Raw genomic sequence first — 15,205 nt, forward strand, 5'->3', positions numbered from 1 at the left:
TCTCGATGGTGCAGCTGTAGAACCTTTTGAGGATCTGAGGACCCATGTCAAATCTTTTCAGTCTCCTTAGGGGGAATAGGTTTTGTTGTGCCCTCTTCACGACTGTCTTGGTGTGCTTGGACCATGTTAGTTTGTTGGTGATGTGGACACCAAGGAACTTGAAGCTCTCAACCTACTCCACTACAGACCCGTCGATGAGAATGGGGGCGTTCTCAGTCCTCTTCTTTTTCCTGTAGTCCACAATCATCTCCTTTGTCTTGATCACGTTGAGGGAGAGGTTGTTGTCCTGGCACCACACGGCCAGGTCTCTGATCTCCTCCCTATAGGCTGTCTCATCATTGTCGGTGATCAAGCCTACCACTGTTGTGTCATCGGCAAACTTAATGATGGTGTTGGAGTCGTGCCTGGCCATGCAGTCATGAGTGAACAGGGAGTACAGGAGGGGATTGAGCATGCACCCCTGAGGGGTTACCTACCCTTACCACCTGGGGGTGGCCCGTCAAGAAGTCCAGGATCCAGTTGCAGAGGGAGGTGTTTAGTCCCAGGGTCCTTAGCTTAGTGATGAGCTTTGAGGGCACTATGGTGTTGAACGCTGAGCTGTAGTCAATGAATAGCATTCTCACATAGGTGTTCCTTTTGTCCAGGTGTGAAAGGGCAGTGTGGAGTGCAATAGAGATTGCATCATCTGTGGATCTGTTGGGGTGGTATGCAAATTGGAGTGGGTCTAGGGTTTCTGGGATAAAGGTGTTGATGTGAGCCATGACAAGCCTTTCAAAGCACCTCATGGCTACAGACGTGAGTGCTACGGGTCAGTAGTCATTTAGGCAGGTTACCTTTGTGTTCTTGGGCACAGGGACTATGGTGGTCTGCTTGAAACATGTTGATTACAGACACAGACAGGGAGAGGTTGAAAATGTCAGTGAAGACACTTGCCAGTTGGTCAGCGCATGCTCGGAGTACACGTCCTGGTAATCTGTCTGGCCCGGTGGCCTTGTGAATGTTGACCTGTTTAAAGGTCTTACGCACATCGGCTACGGAGAGCGTGATCACACAGTTGTCCGGAACAGCTGATGCTCTCATGCATGCTTCAGTGTTGCTTGCCTCGAAGCGATCATAGAAGTAATTTAGCTTGTCTGGTAGGCTCGTGTCGCTGGGCAGCTCGCGGCTGTGCTTCCCTTTGTAGTCTGTAATAGTTTGCAAGCCCTGCCACATCCGACGAGCGTCGGAGCCGATGTAGTACAATTCAATCTCAGTCTTGTATTGATGCTTTGCCTGTTTGATGGTTCATCGGAGGGCAAAGCAGGATTTCTTATAAGCGTCCGGGTTAGAGTCCCGCTCCTTGAAAGTGGCAGCTCTACCTTTTAACTCAGTGCAGATGTTGCCTGTAATCCATGGCTTCTGGTTGGGGTATGTACGTACGGTCACTGAGGGGATGATGTCATCGATGCACTTATTGATGAAGCCAGTGACAGATGTGGTGTACTCCTCAATGCCATCGGAAGAATCCCGGAACCTATTCCAGTCTGTGCTAGCAAAACAGTCCTGTAGGTTAGCATCTGCGTCATCTGACCACTTCTTTATTGACCGAGTCACTGGTGCTTCCTGCTTTAGTTTTTGCTTGTAAGCAGGAATCAGTAGGATAGGGTTATGGTCGGATTTGCCAAATGGAGGGCGAGGGAGAGCTTTGTACGCATCTCTGTGTGTGGAGTAAAGATGGTCTAGAGTATTTTTTTCCCCTCTGGTTGCACATTTAACATGCTGGTAGAAATTAGGTAAAACTGATTTAAGTTTCCCTGCATTAATGTCCATGGCCACTAGGAGCGCCGCCTCTGGATGAGCATTTTCCTGTTTGCTTATGGCCGTATACAGCTCATCGAGTGCGGTCTTAGCGCCAGCATCGGTTTGTGGTGGTAAATAGACAGCTACGAAAAATATAGATGAAAACTCTCTTGGTAGATAGTGTGGTCTACAGCTTATCATGAGATACTCTACCTCAGGCGAGCAAAACCTTGAGACTTCCTTAGATATCGTGCACCAGCTGTTGTTTACAAATATACATAGACTGCCACCCCTTGTCTTACCAGAGGCTGCTGTTCTATCCTGCCAATACAGTGTATAACCCGCCAGCTGTATGTTATTCATGTCGTCGTTCAGCCACGACTCGGTGAAGCATAAGATATTACAGTTTTTAATGTCCCGTTGGTAGGATATACGTGCTTGTAGTTCGTCCACTTTATTATCAAGCGATTGTACGTTGGCCAATAGTATCGATGGCAAAGGCAGATTAGCCACTCATTGCCGGCTCCTTACCAGGCACCCTGATCTCCTTCCGCGATATCTCCTTTTCTTTCTACTGCGAATGACAGGGATGAGGGCCCTGTCGGGTGTCTGGAGCAAATCCCTCTCATCCGACTCATTAAAGAAAAATTCTTAGTCCAGTTCAAGGTGAGTAATCGCTGTTCTGATGTCCAGAAGCTCTTTTCGGTCATAAGAGACAGTAGCAGCAACATTATGTACAAAATATGTTACAAACAATGCGAAAAATTTGCATGGTTGGTTAAGAGTCCATAAAACGGCAGCCATCCCCTCCGGCGCCATTCTCCAATCTGATATCTGCAGCTCTCTCTCTCACTAAATGATTGTGTAATGTACACACATATGATTTCAGTTTGTGAGGGTGTGATATGGGGGTTGGAGACATGTTTATTTCGACATTATAAAGAAAAACTTTTATAAACAATGGCAACACTGCCATGTTAATCTGAGGCTTGCTGTTGGAAAACCACATTAATATCCGGCAGTTGCAGATACACCTCCCCTGACTTCACTCCTCGACTTTAGTCTACAGTCTGTTGCTTTAGACTTAACTTACCACTCAAACGCGCCCAGTGGAAACCCTCTGGTACCATGTTATTGTGATCCAACTTCCTGGGTGGAGACAACTGCGCCTCCCGATTCTTTTCTGTTGCTGCAAATGGTGTGTGAACCTGAATATTTCCATTCTGTGAAACATTAAGAAATGTATCACATATGTGCGGAAGAGGAGAAAGACAGTTATTGTAACAAATTAGGTGAGTACGGACTTTAAAATGCTACATTACCACAGTCTATATCGCAGCATGTTCATAGAGCAATGTCGACTCTTGTGTATATACATCGTTTCTGCCGCCCTAGGCGAGAAAAAAAAATGTGCCGCCCTCCCCCGCAAAACTACAATAGTGTATCCTACCGTGCTGTCCGCAATGGAATTTAATGAATGCCCATCCATGTAGTAGGCCTAGTTGCATTGGCTTTATTAGTCCTGATTTCTGTGACTAATCATTTTGGGTCTTAATATCAACTACCCAACTTTATCAGGATTTATCCTGAGAATCCATGAATTCAATGTCTTTACACTGCGAGAAATGCATAAGTCTTATTTTTCACTATGATACAGTTCGTCAAAAATGGATAAATAGGTCTACAAACCTGAAATCACTGATTATCATGATAATTTAGCCCACGGTGCGAAATTCCTGGACAGTTTAGCGGTTGAGGATCCAGATTTTTCCATTCCATATATTGTACATTTTTCTTTGACCTGTCCTGTTTTTAGGATAGGCCTATATTGTTTGGTAACATGTCATATTCACAACGAAGCGCATTTTTTATTTGATTGGGCGCCATTTAGGTTAGGCTATTTGATCGGAGAAACGTGCATGATGAAAAATGTGTATCACATGATATTGTCATTAAATGTAATTATCCAGCCTGTAGGCTGCAGAAAACGCCACTGTTTCTACAGTAGGCTAGTAGGGGTTTTCAAACTTTTTAGGGCCGGGGACCCCTTTTTTGATGGAGAATTCATCATCCTCATAATCAACACAACTCGAGTGAGAGAAAAAAAAAAAAAAAGATAGCATACAGGGAGTGCATGGCAGGAAGACAAAGTCTCTAGGGCCCTGGGAAGAACATTTTAAAAGCCCGCTTCTTGGCATTGGAGATAACATGTTGCAGTTTTCAAGCTAATTTCCTGCAATTCTACACATTTTGCCATGAGGCAGAGAGATTTTTGCAGTTTTAAAGCAACTGTCCAGTGTTTCCAGTTTTCTATGAAATATGACCTATAATAATATGAGTGAAATAGTTTTCCTTCCAAAAGATTGCAATATATATGATAAAAATCATATTTTCTGTTTTGGAATGGTGTGGGTGTACCCCAACAACAGAATGGTGTGAGTGTACCGGTCATTCAAAATATTCACACGAGTAGATGGCTGATTGGCCAGCTCATCCTCCTCAATGAGGAAATTACAAGCATTTTTTAAAACTGTCTGTTTGAGATTCAAGTTAGAGTATTTTTTGTTGTTTTTGTAATGTTTTTTTTAAATGATTTGGCCACTAAGTATAGGATGAGTCAACAACATTATTTGGGTATTAGTTAACAGAATATTAACTTTTAAGTGAGATTTTCACTGGACAGTTACTTTAAATTACAGTGCATTATATATATATTTTAAACTATTAAAAAAAAATGGGTGAATACAGGAAGTATTGAGTTAAAATGTATAACTGGTGTAGTACTGTGGATACCAATATCCCTGTGAGCCTCCCAGGCCCATATTTCCCATGGTTAAGAACATACATTGTAGTTTAATAATATTGTATTGTATTACACCCTCTAAACTTATTCCACAGATCCCTTGGCCCAAATTGGTTTAATCTGTTGTTAGTAATATTCATTTACAAATTTTTAATTTTTAATTTTGAGATCTGGCTGCAGACCCCCTGCAGTACCTGGTCCGCAGACCCCACTTTGAGAACCCCTGGGCTATAGGCTACATGATTAATGTTGGATCATTTTTTTGACGGAACATTGGTGGAGCACCGCAGTGGTGCTTCTCTCCAACAGCACCCTGGAGAGGCACGCTGGGCATGGACAATATTTTGTGCCCCTGCCTTTGACAAAGTTGGTACTGCTTATCACGGGGCGAGATCAGCATTCACCTAAATAGCCCATATGCCACAGGGTGAGAAACTAGCTAGTATTCATGTAAATATTCTAAAATCGGCATATAACTATGCGTATTTTCCTACCAGAGATTAGCCCTGCTGCCACCAGATGGTGCTATTATTCCTTACGTCGTTTGTAATTTGCCACTGGCGTCCTGCATTAAGTTGCACAGCCGGTAATACACTTGTGTCCCCTGGCGACCGGTTCATACATAAAATATCCTCCATTCGGGCTGCAAAGGTTTCGGTTTCCTTCCTTAACTCGATTTAATGGCACGTCGGTGGAAAAAAAACTGGAAAATATGTGTACTGTCTTATTAAAACAAAACGTTCCACCACCATGCTAGGGAGGCTAATGGTAATTAATAATAATATTTTTTTTTGAATGCCATTTAGCAGACGCTTTTATCCAAAGCGACTTACAGTCATGCGTGCATACATTTTTTTGTGTATGGGTGGTCCCGGGGATCGAACCCACTACCTTGGCGTTACAAGCGCCGTGCTCTACCAGCTGAGCTACAGAGGACCACAGAGGACCTACAGGCTGGTACTTCCTGATGTTGCCCTAGGTTGAAGATAAAAGGTTAAGACAACATAATATTTCCATGCAGAAGCGTTCGAAAATAAACAAATTCATTGGACCAGTGCCGGACTGAATAACAAAAAGTGAATGTTAGCAGTACAGAAAGTTCACCATCAAAGTGGAAAATAAACACAATCATAGTGAATTTCAGCGAACCACTCAACAAACACATAGCATACCTGTTTTAGTCATTCTATTCATTTACAAAAAAAATTTAAATGACCTACAGCCACTTTATTACTTGCTGGTCACGTTTTCAATGCAATCCTGTAGAATCCGCAATGGCACCGGGCCTATGAATATGTTAATTGTTTTATGCGCCGCATGGAATTGTCACATTGTCTTAACTTGTGTATATATATTTTGTGATTACGATCCTGTCTCATCGCTGCAACTCCCCAACGGGCTCAGGAGAGGCGAAGGTCAAGTCATGTGTCCTCCGAAACATGACCCGCCAAACCTCGCTTCTTAACACCTGCTCGCTTAACCCAGAAGCCAGCCGCACCGATTTCACAGTTCAACTGATGAACGAAGTCAGCCTGCAGGCGCCCAGCCCGCCACAAGGAGTCGCTAGAGCACGATGAGCCAAGTAAAGCCCCCCCGGCCAAATCCTCCCCTAACCCGGACGACGCTGGGCCAATTGTGCGCCGCACTATGGGGCTCCTGGTCACGGCCGGTAATGACACAGGCTGTAGTGACGCCGCAACACTGCGATGCAGTGCCTTAGACCGCTGCGGCACTCGGGAGGCCAACTTGTATTTTTTCAACGTAGATGTCGCCCACGGTGTTCAGCCAGGGGTAAACAACCGACGTAGGCAGTGTGCAACATCCGGAAGTGGTGTTGTCTGAAAATCCGAAAATGGTGGTGGATTTTTTTTTTCACCGACGGGTCAATAAATCTAGTTAAGGACAGGTCGCCGGGGGACACGAGTGCATTAAGCACATTAAGTCCAGACGATAGTGGAGAAAAGCGCCCACTAGCGGCTGTTCAGACTAACCAGAGATGTGTTTCCATCAAACGGACTGTCACGTTCGTTCAATGACGGGTCAGACCAAGGCGCAGCGTGATATACGTACATGTTTATTTTAACTATTAAACACACGACAAAACAACAACCAAAACGTGAAGTCCAAGGTAGAACAAACAACATACCTTACAAGGAACAAGATCCCACAACTAGACAGTGCCAATAGGCTGCCTAAGTATGGTCCCCAATCAGAGACAACGAGCGACAGCTGCCTCTGATTGGGAACCACACCGGCCAACATAGAACTATACATACTAGATCCCACACATAGAAAAAGCACAACAAGGAATATACACACCCTGACTCAACATATAAGCGTCCCCTGAGTCAGGGCGTGACAGTACCCCCCCCCCCCCCCCAAAGGTGCGGACTCCGACCGCACAACATAAACATAACAGGGTAGGGGCCGGGTGGGCATTCCGCCGGGTGGTTGTTCCTCCTCGGAGGCGGATCCGGCTCGGTGTGTGACGACCTCTCACTCTCCGCCTCCCTGTTGCGCCTCTGGTCTGGACCTCGGCGCGCTGATTCCCCTCTCCTTCCTCCCACGATACGCCAGGCCCTGTCTGGACCCTGGTGTGGGAGACCCCGAACCTGGAGAGGGGCTGACGTCATGGTCTGGACTGGAGCCGCTGACCGGAGCTGGACTGGGCACCGGTGGAGTGGACTGCTCTGGCTCCGGAGTGGAGCTGCTGACCGGAGCTGGACTGGACCCCGGTGGAGCGGACTGCTCTGGCTCCGGAGTGGCGCAGCTGACCGGAGCTGGATCAAGCACCGGTGGAGCGGACTGCTCTGGCTCCAGAGTGTCCAGAGTGGAGCCACTGACCGGAGCTGGATCAGGCACCGGTGGAGCGGACTGCTCTGGCTCCGGAGTGGAGCCGCTGACCGGAGCTGGACTGGACCCCGGTGGAGCGGACTGCTCTGGCTCCGGAGTGGCGCAGCTGACCGGAGCTGGATCAGGCACCGGTGGAGCGGACTGCTCTGGCTCCGGAGTGGAACCGCTGGCCGGAGCTGGACTGGACCCCGGTGGAGCAGACTGCTCTGGCTCCGGAGTGGAGCCGCTAAACGGTACCGGACCAGGCACCGGTGGAACGGGCACGTGCCGGACTGGACACACGCACCACTATCTTGGTGCGAGGAGCAGGAACAGGCCGGGCCAGACTGGCGACGCGCATCACTAGCTTGGTGCGAGGAGCAGGTACAGGCCGGGCCGGACTGGCGACGCGCACCACTGGCTTGGTGCGAGGAGCAGGAACGGGCCGGACCGGACTGTGAAGGCGGACTGGAGGTCTGGAGCGGAGAGCTGGCACAACCCGTCCTGGCTGGCTGCCCACTTTCGCACTACACGTGCGGGGCCCTGGCACAGGACGCACTGGGATGTGCACGCGCACTGGCGATACAGTTCATAGAACTGGCGCAGGATATGCGGGACCGAGGAGGCGTACTGGAGACCAGGAGCGTTGAGCCGGCACACCCCGTCCTGGCTGGATGCCCATCTTCGCACGGCACGTGCGTGGTGCAAGCACAGGACGTACAGGACTGTGCCGGCGCACTGGCGACACAGTACGTAGCTCCGCATAACACGGAGCTTGCCCAGTCATACGCTTCCTCGCGTGAGTACGGGGAGTTAGCTCTGCTCTGACACTAGGGTCCGCCAACCACCCTGTGTGCCCCCCCCCAATTTTTTTTTATTGGGGCTGCTTCTCGGGCTTCCTCCTCGACCGGCCTCCTCCGTGTTGCCGTTGCTCCTCTCCTGCCTGGGCATCTACCTTAGCCCATTGTCCTTTCCCCGCAAATATCTCTTCCCATGACCACAAATTGCCCACCTGTGACATGGCTATTCGCTCCGCCTGGGCACGCTGCTTGGTCCTTGTTTGGTGGGATCTTCTGTCACGTTCGTTCAATGATGGGTCAGACCAAGGCGCAGCGTGATATACGTACATGTTTATTAACTTATAAACACAACGACAAAACAACAACCGAAACGAAACGTGAAGTCCAAGGTAGAACACACAACATACCTTACAAGGAACAAGATCCCACAACTAGACAGTGCCAATAGGCTGCCTAAGTATGGTCCCCAATCAGAGACAACGAGCGACAGCTGCCTCTGATTGGGAACCACACCGGCCAACATAGAACTATACATAAAGTGGGGGGAAAAACTATTTAGTCAGCCACCAATTGTGCAAGTTCTCCCACTTAAAAAGATGAGAGAGGCCTGTAATTTTCATCATAGGTACACGTCAACTATGACAGACAAATTGAGGAAAGAAAATCCAGAAAATCACATTGTAGGATTTTTTATGAATTGATTTGCAAATTATGGTGGAAAATAAGTATTTGGTCACCTACAAACAAGCGATTTCTGGCTCTCACAGACCTGTAACTTCTTCTTTAAGAGGCTCCTCTGTCCTCCACTCGTTACCTGTATTAATGGCACCTGTTTGAACTTGTTATCAGTATAAAAGACACCTGTCCACAACCTCAAACAGTCACACTCCAAACTCCACTATGGCCAAGACCAAAGAGCTGTCAAAGGACACCAGAAACAAAATTGTAGACCTGCACCAGGTTGGGAAGACTGAATCTGCAATAGGTAAGCAGCTTGGTTTGAAGAAATGAACTGTGGGAGCAATTATTAGGAAATGGAAGACATACAAGACCACTGATAATCTCCCTCGATCTGGGGCTCCACGCAAGATCTCACCCCGTGGGGTCAAAATGATCACAAGAACGGTGAGCAAAAATCCCAGAACCACACGGGGGGACCTAGTGAATGACCTGCAGAGAGCTGGGACCAAAGTAACAAAGCCTACCATCAGTAACACACTACGCCGCCAGGGACTCAAATCCTGCAGTGCCAGACGTGTCCCCTTGCTTAAGCCAGTACATGTCCAGGCCCGTCTGAAGTTTGCTAGAGTGCATTTGGATGATCCAGAAGAGGATTGGGAGAATGTCATATGGTCAGATGAAACCAAAATATAACTTTTTGGTAAAAACTCAACTCGTCGTGTTTGGAGGACAAAGAATGCTGAGTTGCATCCAAAGAACACCATACCTACTGTGAAGCATGGGGGTGGAAACATCATGCTTTGGGGCTGTTTTTCTGCAAAGGGACCAGGACGACTGATCCGTGTAAAGGAAAGAATGAATGGGACCATGTATCGTGAGATTTTGAGTGAAAACCTCCTTCCATCAGCAAGGGCATTGAAGATGAAACGTGGCTGGGTCTTTCAGCATGACAATGATCCCAAACACACCGCCCGGGCAACGAAGGAGTGGCTTCGTAAGAAGCATTTCAAGGTCCTGGAGTGGCCTAGCCAGTCTCCAGATCTCAACCCCATAGAAAATCTTTGGAGGGAGTTGAAAGTCCGTGTTGCCCAGCAACAGCCTCAGAACATCACTGCTCTAGAGGAGATCTGCATGGAGGAATGGGCCAAAAATACCAGCAACAGTGTGTGAAAACCTTGTGAAGACTTACAGAAAACATTTGACCTGTGTCATTGCCAACAAAGGGTATATAACAAAGTATTGAGAAACTTTTGTTATTGACCAAATACTTATTTTCCACCATAATTTGCAAATAAATTCATTAAAAATCCTACAATGTGATTTTCTGGATTTTTTCCCCTCATTTTGTCTGTCATAGTTGACGTGTACCTATGATGAAAATTACAGGCCTCTCTCATTTTAAGTGGGAGAACTTGTACAATTGGTGGCTGACTAAATACTTTTTTCCCCCACTGTACTAGATCCCACACATAGAAAAAGCACAACAAGGTATATACACACCCTGACTCAACATATAAGCGTCCCCTGAGTCAGGGCGCGACACGAACTTATTGCGAATAAAAGGCTGTGCGTGATGACGTAGTGCACATACAAAGTTTGCGGTTAAATTCCCACGTACCGAATAAGAAATGCAATTTAAATAGGTTTACATCGCATTTTCAACTCTACTGATGGTTTTGTCACAAAAACTGTTACAAAAAGTGTTATATATCAAATGTGCCCACTCTGGTCTTGGCACGTGCTCTCTAGCCAACAGCTCGATACAGTGTGGGTAGGCTACCTACATGATGAGATTAGTTTAGTGGTTAAGAGCGTTGTGCCAGTAACCGAAAGGTCGCTGGTTCTAATCCCCGAGCCGACTAGGTGAAAAATCTGTCGATGTGCCCTTGAGCAAGGCACTTAACCCTAATTGCTCCTGTAAGTCGCTCTGGATAAGAGCGTCTGCTAAATGACTAAAATGTAAATGTAAAAAATGTGGGGTCAAACTGCAGCCAATCATCATGTCACCAGAATAAGACCCTCTCTTTTTATTGGAAAGGAGCATCAAGCTCATCACCGTGCATTTTCACCACCCTGTGAAGTTTATCAGAATTTATTTCATCTGTAGCCTAATAAATAGCATACTTTCCCGAGTCGTAGTGGGAGGAGTGGACCACACAACATATCATTGCATGACTCCAAGTTTACTTCAATATGATGTTATTATATCAATATTTGCTCATAAAGGCGTTTACACTTCCATTTTTCGGTTAATTTATTTTACTAACAGAAAAAGATCCCACCATGGCGAATGAACAAATTGTCTCTCTGCATTTATAAAATTGTACCTGCATTTCCTGTTTCCATCAGCCTGGTCGTGACTTTTTTCCATAGACATTAAAACCAGTAGATAGTGATAGCACTGATGTCATCCACGTATTCCTATAGAAAACTCTTGATGGCGCATTAAGTATTTGAATTTGAAGTGTTCCATATTGCTGAATGGGGCTGACTGGCACCAAAGAATTCCTAAGGATCATGGTGAAAGTGTCCGTAATTAGCAAAGGATCATGGTCAATGTAGTCGTTTTCATCCTGCCTGAGAGAGTCAACCAGGAGCTAATCTCGGTTAACCATAAGTAAAATTCTCACAACAGTTATCACGTCCCGTTTATTAACCGCCAGATTAACTGGGAGCCTACTTGGCCTTGATGACAGCTTTGCACACTCTTGGCATTCTCTCAACCAGCTTTATGAGGTAGTCACCTGGAATGTATTTCAATTAACAGCCCTATTTGGTAAAAGACCAAGTCCATATTATGGCAAGAACAGCTCAGATAAGCAAAGAGAAACGACAGTCCATCATTATTTTAAGACATGAAGGTCAGTCAATACGGAACATTTCAAGAACTTTGAAAGTTTCTTCAAGTGCAGTCGCAAAAACCATCAAAAAGCGCTATGATGAAACTGAGGACAGCCACAGGAATGGAAGACCCAGAGTTACCTCTGCTGCAGAGGATAAGTTCATTAGAGTTACCAGCCTCAGAAATTGTAGCCCAAATACATGCTTCACAGAGTTCAAGTAACAGACACATCTCAACATCAACTGTTCAGAGTGGACTGTGTGAAACAGGCCTTCATGGTCGAATTGCTGCAAAGAAACCACTACTAAAGGACACCAATAAGAAGAAGAGACCTGCTTGTGCCAAGAAACACGAACAATGGACATTAGACCGGTGGAAATTTGTCCTCTGGTCTGGAGTCCAAATTAGAGAGATTTTGTTCCAACCGCTGTGTCTTTGTGAGACGCGGTGTGGGTGAACGGATGATCTCCGCATGTGTATTTCCCACTGTAAAGCATGAAGGAGGAGGTGTTATGGTGTGGGGATGCTTTGCTGGTGACACTGTCTGTGATTAATTTAGAATTCAAGACACACTTAACCAGCATGGCTACCACAGCATTCTGCAGCGATACGCCATCCCATCTGGTTTGGGTTTAGTGGGACTATCATTTGTTTTTCAACAGGACAATGACCCAACACACCTCCAGGCTGTGTAAGGGCTATTTGACCAAGAAGGAGAGTGATGGAGTGCTGCATCAGATGACCTGGCCTCCACAATCCCCCGACCTCAACCCAATTGAGATGGTTTGGGATGAGTCGGACCGCAGAGTGAAGGAAATGCAGCCAACAGAATCTCAAATATAAAATATATTTTGATTTGTTTAACACTTTTTTTGTTTACTACATGATTCCATATGTGTTATTTCATTGTTTTGATGTCTTCACTATTCTACAATGTAAAAAATAGTACAGATAAAGAAAAACCCTTGAATGAGTAGGTGTGTCCAAACTTTTGACTGGCAGTGTAGCTAAGCTTGCCACTCTTGCTAGCTAGTTAGCTGGCTAACATGATTTAAAAAAAAAATAGTTTTACAGAGTCACATCTAATTAAATCATTGTTTTCTAATCTATTTTTGGATTAATAATTTCTGTTGCCTGTAAATACTTTTTATGCATGTTGGATCACTGTATCAAAGTGCCGTGAAAAGTGTGTCCCGTGTTTTATCCCCCTGTACCTCCATTTTTACACAAGGGCCCTTCTGTTAGTTTGCTTTCAGCTTGCTGCAGCCCAGAGGATCAGATTACCTTGATCAATCCACCTGGGGAATAACCTTAGTTAAAATTCTACAGTACCTGCCTAAACTTGAATACTAACCCAATTCCAGGTCAGGCAACTGTCAGGGAAACACTCTGATATGGTAAAGTTATAATGCAGTTGCAGTTCTATCAGACATTCTTGGAGTTTAATTAAGTAGGTGTGCCAGGGGACCAGACAGATGGGGAAGACAGGGAGGAGGGATGTTGGGTGTACTGTTGTTGGGTGGATCTCCATATGTTTAATACTGTCTGAACCTGAACAGACTGGACACATCTTGGTCACTCTGACCCACAGGGGAAACGGAAATGATTTATCAAGCTGCCATATAGTGATCATTGTGACCTTCCCTTAGGACCCTTACAGTGTCAGATCTGCCAGATAGTGCTCCCTTTGCAGCTACTGTACGTGCACTGTGTGAACTGAAAGGCTGTGTAACGGGCTGTTTGAGTCACATTAGCAGTATACGACTGGAAATCTGAGCAAACGAAAACGTCACTTTCTAGGCAACTTGATTCGGAGAAGAGAAAATAATAAAAGTAGAGAGAAACAGACCGAGACCTGTCTTTGTTGTTTTAACTAGACTTCTGACAAACTGGGAGTTGCTGCATGAGAGGGCAGCGATCCAAAGAGAGAGAGAGGCAGACTTAAGATGGCGACACGGCTCAGGCTCTCCTGCCTGGCATACTGGTTTGGACTGGATGAGCCTCTGTTAGCGTCCGTAAACCACATTCCATGGGGAGGGGCACATGGAGAGAGGGCGAGCCAGATCTAAAGAAGTTTTAAACTAAAGTCTACACCACCCACTCTACCACATCTGACCTCACGCATACAAAGAGGAAACGGGAAATCTCTTTCAGCTGATTAGATAGTCAGTGTTACTGCGAGGGTTGTTCTGCTGAGGGTGGGCGCTCTAAGCTTCAGGATGTTCTCAGTTTACGGGATGTTTTCATTAAGTAGCCTGTCTGGGTTAAACCGCAGTGTTTCCCCTATATGCATTTATGCCGCTGCTAAATTGTGGCAGCCACTGATTTTTGTGTGTGTGTATACATTTTTTACATTTACATTTTAGCAGACGCTCTTATCCAGAGCGACTTACAGTTAGTGCATACATTATTATTTTATGTATATTTTTTCATACTGGCCCCCCCGTGGGAATCGAACCCACAATCCTGGCGTTGCAAACGCCATGCTCTACCAACTGAGCTACATCCCTGCCGGCCATTCCCTCCCCTACCTTGGACGACGCTGGGCCAATTGTGCGCCGACCCATGGGTCTCCCGGTCGCGGCCGGCTACGACAGAGCCTGGATTCTAACCAGGATCTCTAGTGGCACACTACCGTTCAAAAGTTTGGGATCACTTAGAAATGTCCTTGTTGTCGAAAGAAAAGCAATTTTGTTGTCCATTAAAATAACATCAAATTGATCAGAAATACAGTGTAGACATTGTTAATGTTGTAAATGGCTATTGTAGCTGGAAACGGCAGATTTTTTAAATGGAATATCTATATAGGCTTACAGAGGCCCATTATCAGCAACCATCAGTCCTGTGTTCCAATGGCACGTTGTGTTTGCTAATCCAAGTTTATCATTTTAAAAGGCTAATTGATCATTAGAAAACCCTTTTGCAAATATGTTAGCACAGCTGAAAACTGTTGTGCTGATTAAAGAAGCAATACAACTGGCCTTCTTGAGAATAGTTGAGTATCTGGAGCATCAGCAATTGTGGGTTCGATTACAGGCTCAAAATGGCCAGAAACAAAGAACTTTCTTCTGAAACTCGTCAGTCTATTCTTGTTCTGAGAAATGAAGGCTATTCCATGCGAGAAATTGCCAAGAAACTGAAGATCTCGTACAACGCTGTGTACTACTCCCTTCACAGAACAGCGCAGCTTAGAGGGGACATTGGGCATAAGCCATGGCAAAATGTGTATATTTGCAGGAAATTTGCTTTAAAACAGCAAAATGTTGTCTCTGTGGCCAAGATGTGGGCCTCTAAAACTGTGCCATTGGCCACGCCCCTCCCCCGCTAACGCTGCTTTAAAAATATCCTAGGGGAAACACTGAAACGGTACAAATGCAGAGAACTTTGTATAACTGACTGGTTCATTTTCCAAGGAATGTTCTATTCAACAGGTGGTTTTCCCCGTACACTGGAGTAGTAGGGCAATTC

The 15,205-nt window shown here is 45.8% G+C and overlaps 1 protein-coding gene across 1 annotated transcript in view; it reads left to right on the forward strand.

The window, feature by feature from the left end:
- Positions 1 to 2,943: 2,943 nt before the first annotated feature.
- LOC311127194 (volume-regulated anion channel subunit LRRC8A-like) overlaps positions 2,944 to 15,205 on the forward strand; it is a 33,052-nt gene continuing 20,790 nt past the window's right edge. The window contains exon 1 of the mRNA XM_084158983.1: positions 2,944 to 3,071. The gene's annotated coding sequence lies outside the window, so the exon portion shown is untranslated. The remainder of the gene's footprint in view (positions 3,072 to 15,205) is intronic.

The sequence above is a fragment of the Coregonus lavaretus genome (assembly GCF_964263955.1).
Source record: "Coregonus lavaretus genome assembly, chromosome: 4".
In the NCBI taxonomy this organism is placed as follows: domain Eukaryota; kingdom Metazoa; phylum Chordata; class Actinopteri; order Salmoniformes; family Salmonidae; genus Coregonus; species Coregonus lavaretus.